The sequence below is a fragment of the Ornithodoros turicata genome, unplaced genomic scaffold (assembly GCF_037126465.1).
Source record: "Ornithodoros turicata isolate Travis unplaced genomic scaffold, ASM3712646v1 Chromosome88, whole genome shotgun sequence".
In the NCBI taxonomy this organism is placed as follows: Eukaryota; Metazoa; Arthropoda; class Arachnida; order Ixodida; family Argasidae; genus Ornithodoros; species Ornithodoros turicata.
In genome coordinates this window covers 192,704-203,901 of record NW_026999396.1, presented here as the reverse complement: position 1 = coordinate 203,901, position 11,198 = coordinate 192,704, and the positions used below count along the sequence as shown (strand labels likewise).

The following is an 11,198-nucleotide window of genomic DNA, read 5'->3' as shown; positions in this document are numbered from 1 at the left end:
CGAGCTGTAACTCATCGTCCTGGCGTGTGACGACCAAGTTCCACTTTAAGCAATACAAAATAGCGCAGTGGGAAACCAAAGTGTCGTAAGACATCAGCAATGTACTGTCTGTACTCGTGAAAAAAGGTTGTAACATCATGTCCGCTAACGTCCCTGTCGTGTAATGTAGCTCGAACCGATTAGTATAGTTTCGCAGTGTGCACAAAGTCTCACAAAAGGAATGCAGGGGGCTTGAAGATTGTGAACATTTGCCAAGTGAATCTGAAGACCTAATGCTGTTGCATAATACTGCCGTTCGTGCTGGGCACATAAGTGACACGTCACCATATCTCATCACTTTCTCTTCGAATTGGTGAAGATAATATCTGGCGAAATGACTTTTTTAACCATCTTGGTAAACCGTTCTTTCTTCTCCATTTTGAGATTTGGAAGCAGTCGCATTTCCTCTAGCTCTTCCTCCGACAATTTTTTGAAGCGTCCAGGTAGATACACTTTCACTGGCTTGTCGTTTTCCATGCGGAGCTCCACGTATACGGCCTCGCCATACATAGTGTCAATTTTCTGAATGTCCGCACTTCAAACTTTTCGTTTTTGGGTATGTTGCTCATTTTCTGAATTTCACCGTCACCACATTTTTTCAGTTTATCAACTTTTCCATGACGGATGACATAGCTTACTTGTGTTATGGAGGCTTCGCTGTTATGATGACAATTTGCTTTCTCCTCTTGCTGTATAGAATGAACTGAAAGAGAAGAATAGATTTGTAAACTCTTACATCTTCCACAGGAATATGTAACACACCTCCTCAGTCTGACGTTCTGAATGAAGAACCACTCTCTATGTCCGCTCTTATATAGCGATTGCATGCAGCTCCCTAACATGTGTGCACAGCCTTGAACGTCTACATCCTTGCAACGTTATACGTGAAGACATGTTTCAGCGTGTCCTATCTAACTTCATTGGTCTGGTAACCAACATACCTACGTGCACAACCTTGAATGTCTACAACCTTGAACGTGTGTACTTCGACTTTGGGCAAGCTTAGAGCACAGACTTGTCTTTGCTTTTGTTGTAACCTTCCATTATGGAATGCTCCTGGTCTGATAACTAACACGGCTGTGCGCAACCTTGAATGTCTACAACCTTGAAGGTCTGTATTTCAGTTTAGCCAATCTGAGAGTGATGTACAGGCTCGTCTTTGCTGTAACCTTCCTTTATGTAATGTTGTGATTTCATAGCATGCTTCATTCGTTTGCAAAAGATGGCTGAGGTTGGACCTTATAGGTTTACCACTCCGGTCTCAATGACCATATCAGGTCAAAGCCAGAGTGGAAAGACGACACTTGTTACACGTCTAATTAAACATAGAGCTGCTGTCTTCGACAAACCATTTGATCATATATTGTACATATACTTGTACAAACAACCAATCTTTGATAATTTTCAGAGGTAACCTTCAGTCAGGATATTCCTACTAATCTGATACTGTAAGAAATTCTTTAATTATATTTGATGATTGCTTAGCCGACAAACAAAGGCTCAAAGAAATCTGCAATTTTTATGTAGCTGGCTGTCACCACCTCAACTGTTCAGCTATTTTCATAACACAATATTTATTTATTAATGATCCTCTGTATAGATGCATTCAGTTTAACAGCAGTGCCTTAATTTTATGTCGTTCCGCCCGCACTGCGGACCAAATGCAAATACTTTCACGACAACTGTTTGGTCGAAAGAAAGTGAACTACTGCCAAGTATATATAAAGATGCTTGCAAGAAACCATATTCATACCTTGTAATTGACCCTATCCCAAAACTGTTCAGACCAATTAGGGTGTGGACTAATATATTTCCAGACGACCAGCGACAAATAGTATATAAAACATGAAACGTGTCAAGAAGAATATTCATTTCCTTCAGTTGCTTTGCTGATGCAAAGTTGCCGGAGCAACGTTATTTTCTCCTGGAACATGCTACGAGAGAGCAACTAACTGCTATTCGAGAGATTTGTATGAATCTTTGTAAAGGAAACATTAAGGTAGCTCCAAGAGTGAGAAATCAGTTGCAACCTTATGCAACACCTATCCGCTTTTTGGCAAAACGAGACACTACAGGAGTGAAGAAAGTTCGAAAGGTATTGCAACAATCTGGTGGTTTTCTACAGTTCCTTTTGCCACCTTTGCTGGGTCTCCTCTCGACTTTAGGTGGAAGGGCGATAGCAAAAGCAATCGGAGTGTAGTCGATGCAGAAATACGAGCTTGTGCCTTACCGGGAACCCCCATCCCACAGATATTGAAGAAAGATGAACCAGACGATATCAAAGCAAAAGAGATAATCCAATATCTTCACTCCTTGCTACATCCCACTGTGAGTGAGAGCACACCTACACTGGGTTCAACAACAGCGAGAGAAGAGGAAACACAGACGAGGAAAAAAGTAATACTGTCGTTGATTTCATGAGCAGTGGCTATAAAATCAGATCAGAAAACCTATTACGTCTTCTGGAACCAACGATCTCATGGGATAGGAAAACATTTCAGATAATTGTCGACGGTGAGCGAGTAGACAATACTAATATAATTGACCTCGTATACTATCTCGTGACGAAAGCAAGAAATGTTCAAAGACCACCCTATTTTGATCGGATTTTGCCGCTATTGGTCAAGCTAAACTTACCAGCACTTATTGTGCACCCATCTCGTCTTCAAAAACATACAGCAGAGAAAACTCTGGCCACTCCTTCACCTCATTCCGTAAGTGAAGCTTCCACACCTCGACGTGCGTCACCACCGCTCACACGAGCCGCGAAGCGCGCACGACAGCTCACATGGACACCGTACTGAAATCCGAGGAGAGAGGCTACTTCGAAGAAGAAAAAATACTGTCACACTTCCCTCCAAGACATCATAAAAAGGTATTAGCTATGCTTCAGCTGATGACAACGGTTCTGGCTTACGACGAGTACGGAAGAGTTATCTGTCACGGAAAGGTGGTGCCACACTCATCTATTGTTGAGCTTTTGAAGTACGAACTTCACAACAGGCAACCTCCCTGGATGAGAGGAGACGTTTCAGCTACAATCAACGCTTATCTATCACTCGATGCTCTTAGAGTTTGCAGTAGGAAGAAGTACTAATGGCAGCTTACTATGACCCGCAACATGTCGGCAGCTTTGGTGGAGTGCAGAGACTTGCTCGAGCCATAGGCGAAAAGAAGGACAAAGTCACTAAATTTCTGGAGACAAGTGATGTGTACAGTTTGCATAAGGAATACAAGCGACCCACGAAGTTTCGAAAAACCATTGCACTTGGACTTCGTGAACTATTCCAGGCTGACCTAAAGGATTTGCAAAGTCTAAAGAACCAGAACGATGGTTTTCGCTATTTGCTCTTTTGTATAGATGCTTTCTCTCGGCTTCTTGCATTGTACCTATTCGTAATAAACGATCTCCGAGGTTATTCGAGCTTTTAAACTTGCCTTTAAAAGAATTGGGACACCCAAGCTTTTGCACACAGATCGTGGAACAGAATTTACAAACAAGGTGGTACAACAGTTTCTGAAAGCAAGGGGGATCCGGCTCATCCATACAAATTCTCCTATGAAGGCCAGTATCGCCGAGCGATGTCAGCGAACAATTGTGACCACACTGTACCGTATCTTCACTTTCCAGGGTCACAAGCGATATGTGAACATTTTACCTCAAGTAGTGAAAGCTTACAACAATCGCGTACACAGATCGCTTTCTGCCAGACCAGTGGACGTAAAGAAAGAAAACGAGCACATTTTCCGAGAGAGACTGTACCCCAGCCCGGTTGGACCACCAAAAAAGCCGCGCTACAGCGTTGGAGACGTAGTGCGAATAGCAAAATACAGACATCAGCTAATAAAACGTTATTTAGGGTCATTTACGTCAGAACTCTTCGTGGTGAGAGCGATCAAGTTAGGGTATCCTAACACGTACCTATTACGTGATCTTAAAAATGAAGACATCATTGGTGGGTTTTATGAGAGTGAAATTGTACGAGTGAGAGAGGTTCCAAAAGTAGAGAAGATCATAAAACGACGAGTTAGAAATGGGAAGCTCAGTACTTGGTTCAGTTCACTGGCAGTCTGGACAAGAAGTGGATTGCAGAAAATTACCTTGGTTTGTAATGACCAGTCAAGACAAGTCAGCCGCCGATGACACAACATGGCCTGAGGTTGATCCTCGGCTTGATGGCGCATGGTTGTCATCATCAGACGCAGATGAAGAGCAGCCTGTGCTAGGTAGAGATGTGTGTGGCAGATGGAGAAGAGGTTACACACACGAATTTCGGATGCAGCCTGTGTGTCGTCTCAAACACGTCTCCTACAAAGAGATATTGGAATGTGGGTTAACACAAGTAGGCAGAACTTCGCTCGTGGAAGCTTTTAAAATTGTGACGGATATGGTGTTGTTTCAAGCGCTGCCAGATCAACCTCCTGACAGGGTTACTTGGAAAACTGCAAAAACAATGTATGCCAGAGTTCACACCGCCTGTACGTTTGCCTCGGAATCACCTTTTGCCTTACTTGCTGAATGGTCACGTCACGTGGACGAAATTTTGACATATGCTGACGAGGTTGACGCTATGCATCTTGCTGCCGAGAGTCTATGTTTCATGGAACAAGCCGAGTCTGAAGGTTGGCACTACTTAACAGGCTACATCAGCAAGCTAACACTTGACCTCTTCAAACATCGACTGGTGCACAATGGAGCATAAAAAAAAAAATCACCGCTCATGTATCAGGGAAATAAAAATGTACATTTGTACTAAGCCCTCTCATTTCATTGTGAGTGAACAGACATGGATAGATGTTTGTGTGTTCTCTTCTCCGTTGTGTGGCACACGTTTTTGCTTGTTGTGGTGATCATCGAGCTAACGAAGCTTCCATCCTCTTCCCTTCAGCTTCATCAGGGCAATTGCAGCAAAGAAGCTGAACTGGAAAAATATGTTTATGTACATTCGTGCCCTTCTGACTTGCTTGTGGTACGCATTTGGAGTGAAAACGGTAAACCGAAGCGTTCTGGTGTTACCCTAACACGAAACGAAACACGCCAGCTGCAAAATGCTTAGAGACAGCCAATCTTACAAGGACCTATTACGATAACGAATGCTCAGATGTATGCTGTTTGTGCTTAGAACGTGAGTTAAAACTTCGCCGTTGCCCAGGCAACATTTACTCTCTTGGCAGAACAATTGGTCGACATCACTCTGGCTATGGAATCTCACTATCTAAAAGGGCTGTGATCTCACTGTCCTTGTATCTAAATAAAAAAAAAATGTAACTGTTTGCAAACGTTTTCACTTCCTGTGATGGGCTAGGAAAGCATTCCTTAAATCACAAAGACCTGCATGTCGCCACTGAAAGCGAGAGGCATGAAACCTTGTCGTTCCTCATATTTGCATTTCCATAAATGACTTGCATGTTCATAGAAAAGCATTATATATAGTATATGTATTGCAAAAGAGGAGGGCAAATCCATGTACTTACCACAGTCTGTCTTTCCAGTCAAACACTCTCACGGAGAAAAAAAATCTTCATCTGGAATCCCGAGTGGATTAACTTGAAAAAAAAAAGTTTTCCACCTCTTCTCCATTGTATAGCACACATTTTTGCCTTGTTGTCAAGGAAGATGTCAAACTCTTCCCTTCAACCTCTTCGGAGTAGTTACAGCAAAAGAAGGAAGATGAACTGGAAAATATGTTTTATGTCAAAGCAAAATCAAACGATAAAAAAAACACCGTTTCGCTAAGTTTAAATGCAAAGAAACATGCAGTAACAAGACTGAACATTTCCTAAAGTAGGCTTTCCCCCAATGCACGTAGGAGTTGGGTGAAGACTAGCTACATCTCACAAATGAAGGTAGACACATTCCTTTCTTTCTGACCTGTTTGCCATTGACGTGCAGGTGAAGTGTTCTGTTGTTACCCGAACATGAAATGAAAAAGAGAAGCTAAAAAAAATGCTTAGAAGAAGTCGATCTTACAAGCCCAAAATGTGAGATGACCCTTCAACCTCGTCGGAGTAGTTACAACAAAGACGATGAACTGGAAAATATGTTTTATGAAGAACCAAAGTCAAACAATTTAAAAAAACACCGTTCCGCTGAATTGAAATGCAAAGAAACAAGCAATCCAGCAAGACTGAGCATTTCCTAACGTTGACTTCCCGCAACGCACGTAGAAGTTAGGTGAAGCCGACTTGTAAATTAGCAATGTCCTCCAAAACATACAACGCAATGCAATGTCCTAAATAAAAAAAATAATGTTGTACTGTTTGCAATCGTTTATTTTTTCATTTCATCTACTGCGATGATCTAAGAAGGTGCACTTTAAAATCACAAAGATTGCATGTCGGCAGCGGGAAGGAATGAACCTCTTTTCTTTTTTTCTTTCACCTACATGCATTCCATAAATGGCTGTGACCTTGCACGCTCACAGGGGAAGAACTTATAACAAGAGAAGATAAAAAAGCATGTACTCACCTTAGTCTGCTTTTCCAGTCAAACACCCGCACGGAAAAACCTGAGCTGGAATGTCAAGTGAATCCACCTGAAAACAATCAAGTGGCATTCACTTGACATTCCAGCTCAGTCCGGAAAGCGTTGCGGACGAACCGTCTTATATAGAAGTCGCTTCGTTTGCCTATGAGAGTGCAGCGTCGACCGTCTCGCCCCAAAGACGTGATGAGGAAAGTGATATTATCGTTTATCCTTGAGAGGTAATTACGGCTTTACCCGGGCTGGCTCGCTCTGTTCAGAAGTCAAAGCAGTCAGCATGGAGGTGGCTGTCATTAGTATACTGCGTCTTTTTTTCTTCTTCTTTTTCCTGCGGCGCAACATGTATCGCATAGTAATTATTTTTCCTGTTTTCGAGTTGCAAAGGCGACACCGGCTAGAGTAAAAAGGTACGACCTTTATCCAACGAGTTGTCTTATATGCAAATGCTTGCTATTGCAATAACATCGTGTATCTTCGAGCGTTTATTCGACTTGCTCGTGTACTCATGCAAATCAGCAGAAGAGATATCACAGTCTGAGTGGAAACAGCGTGACCTTCAGCCATCCCGTCGTCTAATATGCAAAGCGTCGCTAACACAACAACATCTTAATGGAATACGGAAAAGTGATCTTATCATTTCTCGAGAGTTAATCCGTGTCGTACACAAAAACGGATTAATGGGGAGAGGTAGCCTGGTCGACTGCAAGTCCAAGCATGTTTAATGAAATCTCTACAATGAATATCATGATGTTCCCCCATGATGCGTCGGATGTCGAATTTCGAAGCGGTAAGCCTTTTGTCGGTTACACGCCCTTAGCACCCTGTCCATAATCACTTCTCAATACTAGCTATGCCATATCCTTGCAATTCGCAACGATGTTGTGGCGGGGGGGCCGGTGCATTTTTCTTTTTTCGATCGGTTGTCGAAGGTCAGAGCTGTAGGCTTTTTTTTTTATTTCCGGTTACGCTCTTAGCGCTCTGAAGTTTAAGTATATACTGTCTCCTCGCACTTCGGAAGGAGTCGATTGGCTCATCAACCATTTCCATTAGGTAGACGATAGCGAGGTGTCCTACTTGTCGACTTTAAAACGTAATAAGAAAAAAAATATTTGAACAATGTTGTGCCATGTACGAATCGAGCTATCGTTTTATCCTTGCAGGGATCCAATAAACAAAATACAGAAGCCGACACTGAAGATTTTTGTTTAAGTTTAATTTGTACAAGCTTTCGCGTGGAGGTCCACGCTTCCTCTGTATTTGTTTATGGGACCTACAGGACTTGACTCCCCTCTTCGTATACGCTTTTGCAGGATCGAGTAAGAATTGTGCAACTATCCATAAAGAATTAATGTTCGTAATCTTATTATTATTTCATTTTACTAAGATCCTTAGATGGATGAACGGTTATGGCACATTTCTGATTTCATAACTAAGCTAATTATTCATTGTTAACGTAGTTTGTTTAAAACAAGAGGTATATCATTCTGATGGAACTACACAATTAAGATGACATTCAGTGAGTGCATCCTACAGGCAAGCAAAGGGGTTGGTGCCCCCACGTGGTCAGCCACAACTGGTCAGGTTTAAAATCTGCGAGAGGGTGGAGGTAAACTTATTAAGAAGTATAACGACAGCTTCGTGGGCTGGTTCAACCTTCGTGAGATGATGGGGTGCTGCTGTAGTGGGACTGGGGGGTAGTTCAGTCATAATTAAAATACGATCTTGCAACTGTGCTTTTATGTAGTTCCTTCTAATCTACAGTAGGCATGCAACCTAATTATAATAAGAAGCGCGTGTTGCGCGTGCGAGGGACTTGCTGGAGGCTGGCTTACGATATGGGGGCTGGTGCCCACGTGGTTAATTCCTCAGATGACACAGTGAGGTCGGTATCACTCTGACGTGGTTTACTCCAACACAGTAGGGCGTGCACCTAATTATAATATTAAGAAAGGCATGTTGCAGGGATGGCTTACCAGATAGAGTCGTGAAAGTGGGCTGGTGCCCACGTGGTTAATTCCTCAGATGATACAGTGAGGTCGGTATCTGTGGGCTGGCGCTCACGTGGTTTAGCCCTAATTAACATTCGCAAGAGCGGGATGGGGCGGGGACGGGGGCGGTCTTGTTTGTTGATGCTAAATACGCTAGCTAGCGTATCTAGCAATTGTTTTGCTAGATAGGCACTGCTAGGTGGGCTACAAAATTTGACTACTCAGGCAGTATGGACATAAACGCCATCGTGAAGCAACACATCAATAGGATAGCTGCTGCCCCAAATACAAAGTGAGATACGTGGAATTAAGATACGTGTAACACGGGGAAAAGGTGCTGACGACAAGTATCGAACCTGAGTCCTCTGACTTCCCTTCAGTTCGAGTACAACAAGTTCGACGTGGACGGACAACGAGTGTTTGTCGGCCGCCTCGGCTAATTCTCACTCACCGTTTTAGTCGTTTATCCACATCGCTCAGCCTCATATGTGAATCGGTGAGAGAATGAAAGATGTAAGTGAGAATGAAAATGGTGTGATTGGTTGTCCGACCTTCCTGTATTTCAGGCACTATCTCAAGGGAAGCCATGGCTGAGGTAATGTAATCCTCAAGAAAAAAAAAAACTTCGCGGAAACGGCACCACAAGTGCCTGACGACTGCTGCCTCGTCGGGCATTTGACGGGCAGCGCGTTCAAACACACGGCCCACCTGGAGGCGGACCGCGTCATCAAAAGGAGCTGCTCCCATTCGCCTCGTATTACCAACTGCACGATGTGTATTGTCATCGAGCAGGAGAGCTACCTATGGAGGTAGTCCCCTTTGGACAGGCACTAACTTCACGTTACAGTCCTACAAGCTAGATAAGAACTGTCTAGGAGAGTTTACTTTTCGTACTGGCCATACCACGCGAACAATCCAAACACGGGAGGGTCGCTGCAGAATGCAGTACAGTCCTAGCGAGTTGGCGAGAACATGATTTGCCGCTCACCCTGAACGTGGCGGGGAAGACGAGTAGACGTTAGCCAGCCGCGAGATCGCTCCACAAGAGACTGTAGACAACTGGAGGATGCGACAGGCGTAATCTTCCTCCCATGGACATGGAACAGAGTTTCCATTCCTGACGTCAACACCTTTTCCTTTGATACCTGTATTCTTTATTTCCGGGTGTTTCACGCGTTTGTGTCGTCCATACTTCTGGCCTGCCTCGGCTAATTCTCGAAGTTCAGATGCACGTACTCTGATTTTCTGACGACAAGAGATTAGTCCCTATAGTGGCGCTTTGTCGACTCTTCGTCGTATTTCGCCACAAGAGCATTCCCCAGTGGAGACGACTAAAACACACGCTTTCCATGTCTACAAGGGGTGGCAATGGCGTCTCGTCATCACGAAGCACAACCGAATATACGGCAGTGGTTCTCCGACTACTAATAAATACGTATGGCGACTGTCAAGCGACTAGGATACTTCTTTACAGATGACATTTCTGGAGTGTACCGGGATTTGTCGAGTACAAACTCAAGAAGTACTTAGTATCTGCGGAACGGAGTGTAGGCTACAGAAGTACTTTTACACCTTCTGTTCTGACCTCTTTAAACTCACTGAAAAGTAGTCGGCTTTAAAGCTCGCTTAATGTTGCAATCTGCGTCAAAGAACTCCTGTGTCACATTAAGTGAAGTAAAGGCCTCAAGTCGGGAGCACCGATATTCCGAACACCAATCAACAACAGCCTCCAGTAGAAGACCAATTCTCATTGAAGAACAAACTTCAGTCCTGCGGAAGGGCACCCACTGCGGAATAATCTGCAGTCTCCGTCAAATAGTTTGTCGGATCCTAAATGCATGCATGTTCGTTGACGCGGTAACAGCACCAGGTACGCGTACTGCTTCGATATGAGCCCCCAAAACTACTTCATGACAAACAGTTTTAGAAAAGTTTTCATGCTGCGGATGCCCGGTCAGCTAGCTGCAAGTCATCGTGTTGTGAGACGGGACAACTAAGCCGGGTTGGGAGGTGGTGAGGTATCATGAAGTATCTTACGGCCGACACACTTGAGCTTCAGAAGGGCGTCTCGTTCACTGGTCTTGTAAGCACGCACTCTTCTTCGTCTGCTTTACTTTAGGTTCCGACTTGCCCTGCGCTTTTTTACGTGTTTATTCGTTCAGCTTGCCTGGATGGGATGTCTACGCACGGAACGTCGAACGTCAGCTCTTCGCAAAGATCGTGGACGAGGATCTGTGTCACAAAATTCCCTAACAATTCGGAATCACTACGGAAAAAAATATCACTGGAAAAATTCGAAACAGCCACAGTAACGCGAAGAAAACTGCATATTGCGTAACGGGCCGTTCACGCAACATGGGTTTTACGCAGGTGTTTGCGCGATGCCGAACAGGAGGTGTCATGACATTGGTTGCGTGTAGGATGAGTTCCAGAAAAGTTTTCTTAGTGCGATTGGATGCACCCCGAAGACGTTTCCTAGCATCCTGAGATCCCTAGAATGCCAGGCGAAGTTGTCGTCGTGTGCTCTCCCTCTGGTGCTCCTTCTCGAGAAGCCGTACCGAAAATGCTGATCGAGGGTACCGGGTTTGCGACTAATCAGAGACGCCGAAACCAATGAGAACGCTCTCAAATATTGAGATAGGCAGACACATCACACTTGGAAATACCCCTTGGCTAGTTCCATCTCA

General features: G+C 44.0%; 1 long non-coding RNA gene across 5 annotated transcripts; it reads right to left on the bottom strand.

Annotated features, from left to right (window-relative positions):
• Positions 1–646: 646 nt before the first annotated feature.
• LOC135374646 (uncharacterized) lies at positions 647–8,731 on the bottom strand. Of its 5 annotated transcripts, XR_010417045.1 has the most exons (5): positions 6,509–8,731; positions 5,912–5,942; positions 5,515–5,715; positions 4,141–4,348; positions 647–742 (listed from the first exon to the last, which is right to left on the bottom strand). It is a non-coding gene; the product is annotated as an uncharacterized LOC135374646 (long non-coding RNA). The 5 variants fall into 5 exon arrangements; XR_010417044.1 differs by having other exon boundaries at positions 5,912–8,731; XR_010417042.1 differs by having other exon boundaries at positions 5,515–5,942.
• Between the last annotated feature and the right edge of the window lie 2,467 nt (positions 8,732–11,198).